Genomic DNA, 11,232 nt, shown 5'->3' on the forward strand with positions numbered 1-11,232 from the left:
GTTCTACTTCAAATATACAAGTGTTATTAATAATTAAATAACTAATTAAGAAAAAAAAGTGCGAGAGCGAGAGAGAGATAAAGTGAGAGAAAAGACATGGACGTTCCACGCATATGCCAAGAGAATGTGCTCCGATATCATCATACAGAGCTTACCATCAATAAACTGTCTGTTCAGTCTCGGCATAGAGTTTTTTTTGCATCTATTTAGCAGCAGGTTATTTATCTGGGATATGAGTTTTCGCCTATTTAAAATATAGAAGCGTCTACAGAGCAGAAAGAAATGACGTTCAGAAATGCCCTATTTATCATACGCCATAGTAAGAAAGCATGTTTCGAGGGGAACTGTACATAGTCCGTGGCAGGGGAAGTAAACTAGGGAAAAAGGATGCATTTTGATGATGCGTCCTATATCCTCATGGTGGCCACTTGCTAACTTCTACAAAGGCAGCGTGCGCACGTAGGAAATATTTCAGTCGAATGGGAACGCAAGCCAATGCCGCAATGACCTTTCTTAGTGGTGAGAAGGTCCTATTCGCGACCCATAATCATACGACGTAGCATCATATTTTGCACCCCTGTTCAGTGTGTTGACAAAAGATAAGGACTTAATTATTTGGATAGGTTTCCGTATTTCATGGAGACTTCTCGGAAATACATGAGAACGTCACTACTGCTCCGGGCTCTGCTCCTGTGCTTTAAAAGTGGCTAGACAAGCTCAGGGGAGATTATCATGACTTCTCTTGGAGAGAGAAAATCACTGGTGCAAAGGTAGCTTTTATATCACACTATATATGCGATCAAATGAAAAAGTTATAGGTTGATAATACTGAACAGGATCTACAATTGTTGTGAGCTGCAGCACTTCAGGCTGAATTCATTCTACCGAGTCTCGTCTTATTGTAGATTAACATAGTTTGTGCTTAGACCATCGATTTGTTTTCTGCCGCCTGCGCGTCTTGTTGTCTTCCAAAGGACAAAGTGAATCGCTAGTTGGAAATTTTGTTACAAATTTCGAAGGGTCGAAAAATTTTGGGCCTGGGGACATCAAAACAGTAGTAACAGACATAAGCTGATCAGGACAGGCAGCTATATTTCTCGTTTTGTTCTATTGCTGCTAATGAACTTGACTGCTAATTCTAAATGACTTTCAGAAAAAAAATCCAAGACTGTTATTATCAATAAAAAAAAAAAAATGTATTGAAGTTTAATTTATTCACTACTCTTTGGAGCTAGAGCGCGCTATTCTGCATGCCTGTTGAAATTCAGCTTTGCATAATTAAATACACCAGCTCCAAGCCTCTGCGCCTCACGGACCCACAAAACACGTTCCTATCATTGGTTCGCTATGTGGCTTTCTTTTTTCTTTCTCTCCGTAGCATCTTCTCTCCCATACATCTAAGGTATTTATGTACTGTACTATGCAAAACGTCTTCCTCTGTCTTACCCAGCTGGGCACTATATCACGCTGCTGATGCCTGGAACAACAACAAGAAAAGTAGCATATACGACGTAAGCACGACGTGCACGCCGACGCTCCAAGTGTGCACTTTTTGGTCGACATTCCACAGCCCACCGAAGGAGCAGTGAGGGACCGTCCCTACAGCTTTTACAGCAGAGTACGCAGGCAGTCTAAATCGCAGATCCGCGATTGAATCTGCTTTTGAAGTGTTTTTCTATAACGGTGGACGTTTCACGTTTTTCTTTCCCCGTTTGTTTAAGCACTTACTGATTATCAAACTGGCACACTGTCAATTACTTGCAGAATCTTATGGAACACAAATGCCTCGTACACACTCCTGAGTGGCTTCTAAAGTGTTTTCGTCCACCCGCAAATTCGCTGCGACACATTGCATACGTGAGGGGGGGATGACTACTTGACGATCACTTGACTTTATATCCTGTAGTGACTACAGCGACTGTAATAAGCTTCGAAACTGAAGCGCCGTATAAGACGGCTAGGATCACACACCTCATCCGCAAGCGTAAAGCAGCTTTTTTTCCGGGCGTCGCACGTCACGCACGATGCGTCTATATGACAATTTACTTAAAGACTCTATCTACACTCCCTGAGATCACAGTAAAATCACCCAGATATATTTCTGCTTCGTCTCGCGTAGAACTGCGACTCCTAATAATACTCAAAATAGAAACAGAGGTGACGTCGACCACGCTATAACAAACTGCGTTTCTCAAGGCTTCCCTTCAACCGGTTATTTTCTTGCACGATATCTAAATGGCTAATATTCTTTACAAAAACGTTGTCGTCAAAAACGTGTCGCAACTCTGTGGGCGCATCATCGCGGCTATATTATTATCTGCTAGCATTTAGGCCGATTGTACGCAAAGATCTCATATCTGCCAAAAGCCGGAAACCTCAACCAGCCTACCGCTGCTCACTACACCGTCGAATACCGGCAAGACGAGAAAAAAAAACTAGCCGAAACGTATAGCACGTCGCTGTTAACCACACAGTCACGCAGACGTTACCTATTAAAAGGCAGCGCGCCTTGGGCCTCTTCGAACGCCAACATTGGATACGCATGGACTGATGGCGAAACAGATCCCCTGGCTTCACCTGCTTTCACTGGGATAGCCTTTGCCACAACAGCAAACGCACGTCGCTCAGCACATTAGAATAGCTGCTGGCAATGAAGCATTTCTCGCTCTGTCACTAAACGTCAAACGTAGTTGTCATCGTAGCATTGAGGCGTCGTCATGTATAGCCAGCACTCTTTCAAAAAACCAATACTAGCTTGAAATGTCGAAGTAATCTTAGCAATTTCTACTTGTGCTTTCTCACTGGATTCGCCGTCCGTCATTCGGCGTCTCTTCTGCGGCCTCTGTTTCCTTTTTGTTCTTTTTGCTATTCCAGTCTCTCCTAGCTAGATCAAGGCCGCTGATTCGTCGCTAGCTGTATATCTGTTTTGGCTGTATAAATTTCGATGCCATTGTTGATTCAGCTGTACTTGTGCTGTTAGTGGTTCGAAATGTCGGGATGGATTGGTGGCTGCGCTAGCCGCTACAACGGGTAGGATCACCAGTAACGGCGCCAGCTAAGAGAAGTCGATCCAGGCAGCTAGCACAGACGTACAATGCTATTTCCTACTGCACGTACGATGCGTTGGCCAGCAATAAGAGGGTGAGGGGAGGGAGCAGCCTTGCACAGACAAGACCCCACAGCAGAACGGAGCGTCAACACGGTCCAGAGGAGAACGAAGAATAGAGCCCCGACCCCCGTACTTACATGTCCGGCATAGAAAACCATGGACGTAGAAACTAATACGATGTGTGTGTGAGAGGGAGTGAGGAGGAAAAGTATGTATGAGTGCTAGCCCACTCGAATTTATTGCAGTAGGTAGACGGCACCACCTTCACCGCCACTCCCGTCCTTTCGCTCCTGCGTCTTCGAACGGCCCTTTCCAACGCTGATCTTCTTTGCTCTCCTGTCGACGGCTTCATTGATTCGTTTGTTGGTTTGGAGATTGGGCCGTGCAGTTCTTCGTTGCCTCCTTCGGGGGCCTTTCGTTCAACGGCAGCAGGAGCCGGAGTGCCAGCTCGTGGTTCTAGCTCTCAGCTGACATTTGGCCCTACCCTTTCCTTATTTCCCAGTTTGCCCCTCATGTGCCCATGCCGAGTACCTCTTTTCTCCCTTCGGCACCACTACAAGTGCTCCTCTCAAGGCTACTCCATGCTCCTCTACTAGGTCGGAACCCTTACGCTTCAGCGGTGTAAAGCACTGGGCAGGCTCAACTACGTGCGGCGGTGAAGGCGGGGGTTGGATCTAAGGGCATTATCCCACATGCCCCTTGTGCTTCTCCTCCTCCTCCTCCTAATCCTCCTCCTCCTCCCCTCCTCCTCGTCCTCCTCGTCCTCCTCCTCCTCCTCTTTTTTCATTACCTTCTACCGCCTTCGTTACTCCCCACCCTATCCGAGGCGATGGTGGAACGGCAATTGAGAAGTCGGTGCTCGCCGCTGGAGTCATTATGGTCGATTGGCAGCAATAGCGGCAAACGTCTGCTTCTGGTGGTGCGTCTCGAGCTTAACATTGCTCCTGGCGATGCTCCGCCGTTACGCTGTCGTCATCTATTTATAGACGATACTGCGCCTTTGCAATGTCTACTACTACTACGGATCTGCGGTGTGGCGATTGCTCGCTAAGATGCTCCTATACACTGCTAGTGTGTGGGATAGTTGCAATTGTCCCAGAGTTGCCTCACTGACGTCTTCGTCGTTCTCATTGTCGTCGCGCTGTGGCGCAATGCTGACGCAGTCGGCAAAAGGCGCCACTGCTAAGAGACAGACAATCAGACAAATCGACTCAAAGCAGTGATGCTGACGCTGCCGATGGGAAATGGCGCCGCTGCCGCTGCCACGAAGGAACGCAAGAGGCAAAGGAGAAAGCGACATGCCACGACAGCCTAGACCGCACTACCCACAAAAGCGAGTAAGGGAAAAGGAAACTTTGATAAATACTGTACATTTAGCGCGAGGGGGATAACAGCGGCTTTTTTCCAACAAATAGCGAAGTCGGTTGGTCGGCAGGCGGGCGGGCAGGTCGCACAATGGCGGGTGAACGTGTCCAACTCGCTCACAATATCTTGTACGATTCAAGGACGCGCGGTACGCGATGCAAGTCGTAGCCGCTTGCAGCAGCGACGGTGCTGCAAAAACTGCATACAACAGTAGTAAAAGCAGCGACAAAGCATGCATGTGTCTGTAAAGGTTGAGAGAAAATGGATACCACAGAAAGAAAGCATGACAACGTCGGCGGGAAACGCTGAGCAGGAAAAAACAGGACGGAAAATGAAACCGGGAGAAAAGGGGGAAAGGGAACTGGTAAGGGAAAATAGAAAGAAAAGAGCCAAGGACGAGGGTCGGATGTAGGCACAGAGAAAATGACCGAAGTCAGTACGGAGAAACTGCGAGACAGATCTAAACACGCAGTGCAAGGCGAACTAACTCACTCTCCTCTTGAGTTGATCGAGCGATAGGCGGCTTCGGCCTCAGGAAAGGTTTGGTCGACCAGGGGCTGTAACGCCGCCAAATCGCGACCATTTTAAGTGTTTTAGAGCCCTCATCGGCGAGTTGGTCGGTCCGTCGACTCGTCGTGGGTAACTAATAAACGTCATCCCCCATAACAGTCGATCTGGGCAAACATCAGTTGGCAGGGTCGGTGCTACGCAGCGTGGCAAGGTGAGAAAAAGGACGAAGTGACGCTGAAAGTGGTAGAAGGTGCAATCATCAAAACGGGTCATCTTCGCTATCGTAGCAGCCGCCGTTCCTTCATCCTTCCATCTGCTTTGCCCTGTTTTCAATGTCTCGTACGTAGGCATATCATAGCGAAAAGCGATCTGGACCTACAACAGCGATTCCTACTTTGTCTGCTGCTGCTGTAGTATAGGGTGCAGCAGGAGTATAGGGTGAGCTGGCTGCCAGAAGGCAACACTAAAAGATAATGGAGTGAACCCTTAAACGTGTTGCAATCCCGCGAGTTGCGATGCTACGTAGGTTGAGTCGGTAGATAAAAGGAAGAAGTGCCATGGCTCTAAAAAGCACCGCAGCAAAATTGCGTCGAAAGCTTGTGTACTACTATATAAGTACGTAGTAATATTAATGGAAGGGACGTAAATATTGTGGCATTATCAAGCAACGTAATTCTGATAGGACACAACGGTCATCGGGGCTTCCTGATGACGTCGGTCGCTTTGAAGCATCAAGCACATAGTCGGCACACTGGCTTAATGTATATATGTGACACTGATGTGTATGTTCTATGTGTGAACATTCACGTGTGTGCTTCTCCAGATCTTTTCTTCATTTGTGGATCCCACAGAAAGCTGCATGGTCCACGAATAGTATGTGTCCTGATTCAAACGGGTATAGTCTGCGTCGGGCAGTTAGAGGCGTCCACATTCAAATATGCACACAAGCGCAATTTAAACGTCCACTAACGTCGAAACCGACGCCAACATCAACGCTCGCTCCAAATATTATCCAGCGAAACACAATATATGCTATTCTCTGTAGCCAGTATATTCAACGGTAGCAAGCTTACAGTAAATACCAATACTCAACTACTACCTTCCCTTGGAAGCTAAATTCATGCCGCAACGTTGACTAGGTAATCTCTGGATCGAGCAAGCCCCAACCCACAGGATCCGGTTCCAATGAATGTTGTCGTGGTCCCGTAAATCCTGCTACTTTTGCTATTCTCATCTCTGAAGTAGAAGAGCTCGACCTAACGACGAAGCTCACGATCCCTATCTGGGAGAACATAGAGTTTTGCTTCTGCTGCTGCTCGTTTTTTTAAGCGCATGAATGTACCCGGTACGTGCTCACAAACAGGAGTAAAAGAAGGATAATCAACGACTTCCCACCTATGCAAGTCCTAAATCTTGGCCAAGCCACGCTATAGTACTCGTCGTACATGCAAAAGTAGCGTTTTCATTAAAAATAAAAGGAAATAGATCCCCTTTAGCTACGATCCTACCCGCGCGACGCGTTACGAGCAGGCCAATGCATCTAAATATACTTATGTGTTGTACTTTTGAACGCTTGCTCGAAACACATTCGTATGTTTCGAGATGCTTATTAAAGTGTCACGCCTGCGATGGCGAAACACAAGGACATTTCCTTCCCATTAGGAACGCCTCCAATACCCACAACGATGTGGAACTCGATGTGCCTAAAACATTTCCTTATTAATCAATTGATGTAGGAATCCGAATTCGCATTACCTGTGTAAATACCATAAGATTGGGAAAAACTATATTCCAAACCTTTGCCCACTTTAAAGGGCAAATATATATGTTGTTCACTTAGATATTTTTCTCAGTTAACGAAGAAGGTTAGAATGATCAGCTAGCCAAGCAAAAATACGTTTCAATAATTAAAAAAAAAAAACTCTTTATCGGACTCCGTCCAAGTAGCAGTGCTAGATTGGCTGTTACAATGTTTTTGGTTATGTTAATGGCATTTCTGTAAGTAACACCCAATGATTCTATTGTCCGTAGATGAAGAGCGGTTTATGTTACGGATATGACACGATGTAGTGACGTTCACGCATTTGTCGCGTACTACACACTAAAGAAACCGCTAAAAGAAGCCGACGATTGGCGAAACTCCTCTTCGTACAATTGGTGTTTGTTCCTTCTTATCGTAGCAACCATTATCTCAGGCGGCCATCGACACTGTTCGGCTCAGTCAATTGAGTTAATTATGGCCGGGTATAGGTCTAGGAAAACATGTAACCGTGCCAAAAATCCCGGTAGATTGAAATCGACCTGGGTCCAAGACCTCAATTATTTTTATAGCACACACTCGAGAGAGGTTCTTATCCTTTCTACTTTTACGGTCAGTCATGCTGTTCCATGCATCAGCCGATATCTAAACGTGGCCCTTGGCTCGCTACTACAGCACAGCCTATGAGCGGTTAGCCTATGAAAAACGCAAAACTAACGTATATATTGAGACCTGAGGCACCTGCCACACGCTATTACAGGCGCCCCCCTTATATATCACAGTACGTCGCGGCTGTACTCAGCAGACTCGGGCCACTTATTTATAGTAAGATGTCGGTAGAGCTTTTGACCTGCTCGGCTTTAGCCGCTCCATATTCAATACGCACATGCACGACCTGTTATCTTCATCGTAAGTCCAATCCACCTTTTTGTCACTCGAACTAACGGAAATTCCCTGAACTTTTCTATGTACTGTCTCGGAAAATAATGAGTAAATTGCTGATGCTTGAAGTTCGTAAACTGCTGAGTTAAGATGAAAATCGTAGGACGCTTTCGAGAAAATCAAGACTCTAACGAGCAGTTACATTATATAATGGCATGCAGCATAACTCCTGGGTGGAGGAACTCGAGACTGTGTGTATAACCTGATCTATCAAATGCTCGAACCGAATCTGCTGACTTAAGCGGAACCTTCCTGAAGTCGTTTCGCAACCTTTATTTTCAAACATGAACTATATGCATGTATGTGTATGTTGCAATCGTGTCCAGTTAGATGAAAAAAAAAGGGATTTCGCACGGGTTGCGGTTCTTAAAAGTGAAACAGCCCAAAAATATGTCCTTGTTATTTGTCCTAGTTATGTATATGCGGCTTCAGTGTCAAAACTTTGTACAATGGCAGTTGTGATTCGCTTTACTCGACCGATCTTTCGGGCCACTTGCCGCGATTTTCAACCCAAATCTGAAATAAAGGATACCGATTTTTGTGGCCGGGCTCGCATGACTTCAGTTGCATCTAAATCGGTTAGTCAAATCCCGCTGTTCTGATGCCAATCTGTTTGTGGTAAATTTTCTTCCGAAGCTGACCGCCATTATTTAGCGCGAACGACAACGCCGTGATGACTAGCTAGACATCGAGACGGAGACCGCTTTTACGCTGCGCCAATATGAAGTAGTATTTAGTTATTTCCTGTCGTAGTATTACATATGGACCCTCATTTGAAGTTTTACTCGAAAAGCTCGAATCGCACTCTCAAGGCTATGGTGCCCGGCCGCCATTATCCAGCATCAAGTGCATAAAGAATTCAATATTTGTATTTCGTTGGTTTCTGCTTTACGTAGACCTTGGTTCTTTCTTTGTGACTGTGCACACCCTATGTGGTGCGACACTTTTATGCCAAACTTGGAGACTTCTGATCGAGCATCTGGCAAAAATACTCATAAAATAGCTTTCTCATACTCATAGATATTTCCCAATACTGATGAGATGTTTTCGTCTGAGAGGAGGGTTTTTCCTTGTATATTCCAAGTGTTTGGATTACCAACCGAGAAAAGTAAAGTTAGGATTGAAGGTGTTTTAAAAGAAAAAATGGCTCTGTATGTTTTGTCTAAACCTTTTGTCACTCGTCGCAGCACAACTGCTCAATTAATCGTTCTATGTTATTAGGTGAGATTGTTGATTCTCCAAGAGATGCAAATTAGACGCGTGCTATTTGCAGTAATGTTCGACACGCTTCTTGTCCCGAGTGACATTTACGTCAGGGTAATGCTGCCAGATCACGCTCTCCGTCACCGACCGCAGAAAGATGTCGGGTCCGTGCCGTGAACTGACAACTCTAAAATCATACGAGATTTCATATTTTATGAGTGAAGGCCGTGGAAGATGTCTAGCCGCTTGGCGACAGCTTCGAAACCCTTCAAGGTATCTTGATAAATGAATGCCCTTACCGCTGTTCTATGATTCTTATTTCAGTCTTGACGCCAACAGTAACAAAGGCTTCAAGACAATACCAACACCCAATAAATGAGCATGTCAGCACATCGACGTCCCCCAAAAGCCGTCCATTTCTCTAAATGGCACAAACACCTATAATTTTTCGTTTGTGGTTTTTCTTTCATCAGTATCAATTTCATCAGTACGACTCGCATTGTTTTTGCAGTGTTCTTTTTGTGAGACTCGTTGAAACGGAAACACCTCAAAGACGCCATCCACCGCCGCTTTTCCACAATACCGAACCAGGCGCTACTTGCTCATCGCTGGGAGCTTATGTTTGGCACCGATACAACATCCCTCTCTCGCTTCTCTCTCCATAGACGAATGAATTTCGTGTCTCATCGATCGGAATCCGCTTTTTGTAAAGATTTAGCGGTAGCAGTCAAACTTTAGCGTACGCGCTTCTCGTTGTCACCAAAGGACAAATGACACTGGAAGCAATTTACTTTGTGCAGTCTCCGATGGTAGTTAAAGTTCCAAGGGGGCGTCTAGCGAAATGGGGAAACTGGGGTAGACGGAATCGACACGCTCTCCTCTGGTCTATTAATTGAGCTTCACCAGTATGGTCACGCACTAGCGATGCGCTGCTGGCCAACCGTCGTATTTTACCCCTTGAAAGGTAAATGAGGAGTATCGATTTAATTTGATGCTAAGCACGGATGAAATGATGCGAGAGGGATGACGACAACGGCAATATCCAAAACAACAGGAGCGGTGGCAGGAATTAAATAATGGAACACATGCGGTATTCACAAATAAATAAGCGGCCTGAAAGAATGATTCTGTAGAGAAGATTTTGCATTGAAGAGCGTTGATCAGACATTGCATTTGATCGTCTGATCGTGAATCGCGCTTGTAATCGAGTACCGCAACGCGATCTTATGCGATGCTTATAGTTCACAATTAATGGACTCAGTTAATATATAGTCCATACGTATCTGATGATATAGACAGGGCCGAAGTATTCATATTGATTTTCAAAAGAGACATACTTTATATCATATGAACAGTTACAGGATGTGTTGGTTCTTTGCAGCTATATAATATAACAGTACACCTGGGCCTAAAAATATCTGGCTACGATCAAACATTTACGAACCTTATGCTTTTCAGTAAAGTTGGCAGGATTAGATTTTTAAATGACATGTTTCAGCGCTGAATATTTCGTTTTTTTTTTACAAAAAGTGAAGGTTTTTACAGGGTACATAACATTGTCAATTCTATACAATTTTTCATCGCTAATGGATAGACATACATACACACACATATGCAACTATTATCAAACTCGTAATGTAGGACTTCCTATTGCTAAAAGCCATCCGAAATGTATACTGAATAATCAAACGAGACTTCAATATTCAATAACAATCCTAAATTCAGAATAAGATGTGACGTTAAAAACCCGTTTCGGATCAAACCTGGTTTTTGGTTACTCGAAATGCAAACGTATTTATTCAGTAGAAGGAACGGTTTAAAATTAATATTACGTTACTACAAGAAAACACATAGCAAACGATTACGCACTCCATTAACTAGAATCCAAAGACAGATGTGACATTTACTCACCTACGATAATGAAAGCTACAAAACGGGTGTTTATCAGTTCGCAACTCTGTCTCCGACTTCGTTTAGAGTTATGATAAGCTGCTCCAGTATCCACTAACAAAGATGCAGGGCCTGCCGCCGTTGTTGCGCCAACAACGATCTTCCTATGTGTGAGGCGATAGCTTTCGGGATTCTTATAAAGATATGAAAATAACTAACACAAACAAAGCGCACATTTGCCAACTCACTCACTGGCTTTGTTAGCGCAGCGTTATCTGGTGCGCGTAAACGCAAGGGTAGGAACAACGGTCTTATACTGCTGTTTTGTCGTTCTTCTCTTTTGCTGGTTTGTCTGTCAAGCCTCTTTGCGCTACTTTCCGTAACAAAATACTGTTGCGCGTTTAGACGGGGCAACATACAGGATCAGTTATCGCCCCGTGGCTTGCCATAACGT

General features: G+C 44.9%; 1 protein-coding gene across 3 annotated transcripts in view; it reads right to left on the bottom strand.

Annotated features, from left to right (window-relative positions):
- The window catches only part of LOC111273487 (maleylacetoacetate isomerase), a 22,165-nt gene extending 10,942 nt beyond the window's left edge, over positions 1 to 11,223 (bottom strand). The window contains exon 1 of one of the 3 annotated variants that reach the window (XM_022855187.2): positions 10,800 to 11,223. The gene's annotated coding sequence lies outside the window, so the exon portion shown is untranslated. The remainder of the gene's footprint in view (positions 1 to 10,799) is intronic. The other 2 variants (XM_022855200.2, XM_022855193.2) reach the window with 2 other exon arrangements.
- Positions 11,224 to 11,232: the final 9 nt, after the last annotated feature.

The sequence above is a fragment of the Varroa jacobsoni genome, unplaced genomic scaffold (genome assembly GCF_002532875.2).
Source record: "Varroa jacobsoni isolate VJ856 unplaced genomic scaffold, vjacob_1.0 scaffold_198, whole genome shotgun sequence".
In the NCBI taxonomy this organism is placed as follows: Eukaryota; Metazoa; Arthropoda; class Arachnida; order Mesostigmata; family Varroidae; genus Varroa; species Varroa jacobsoni.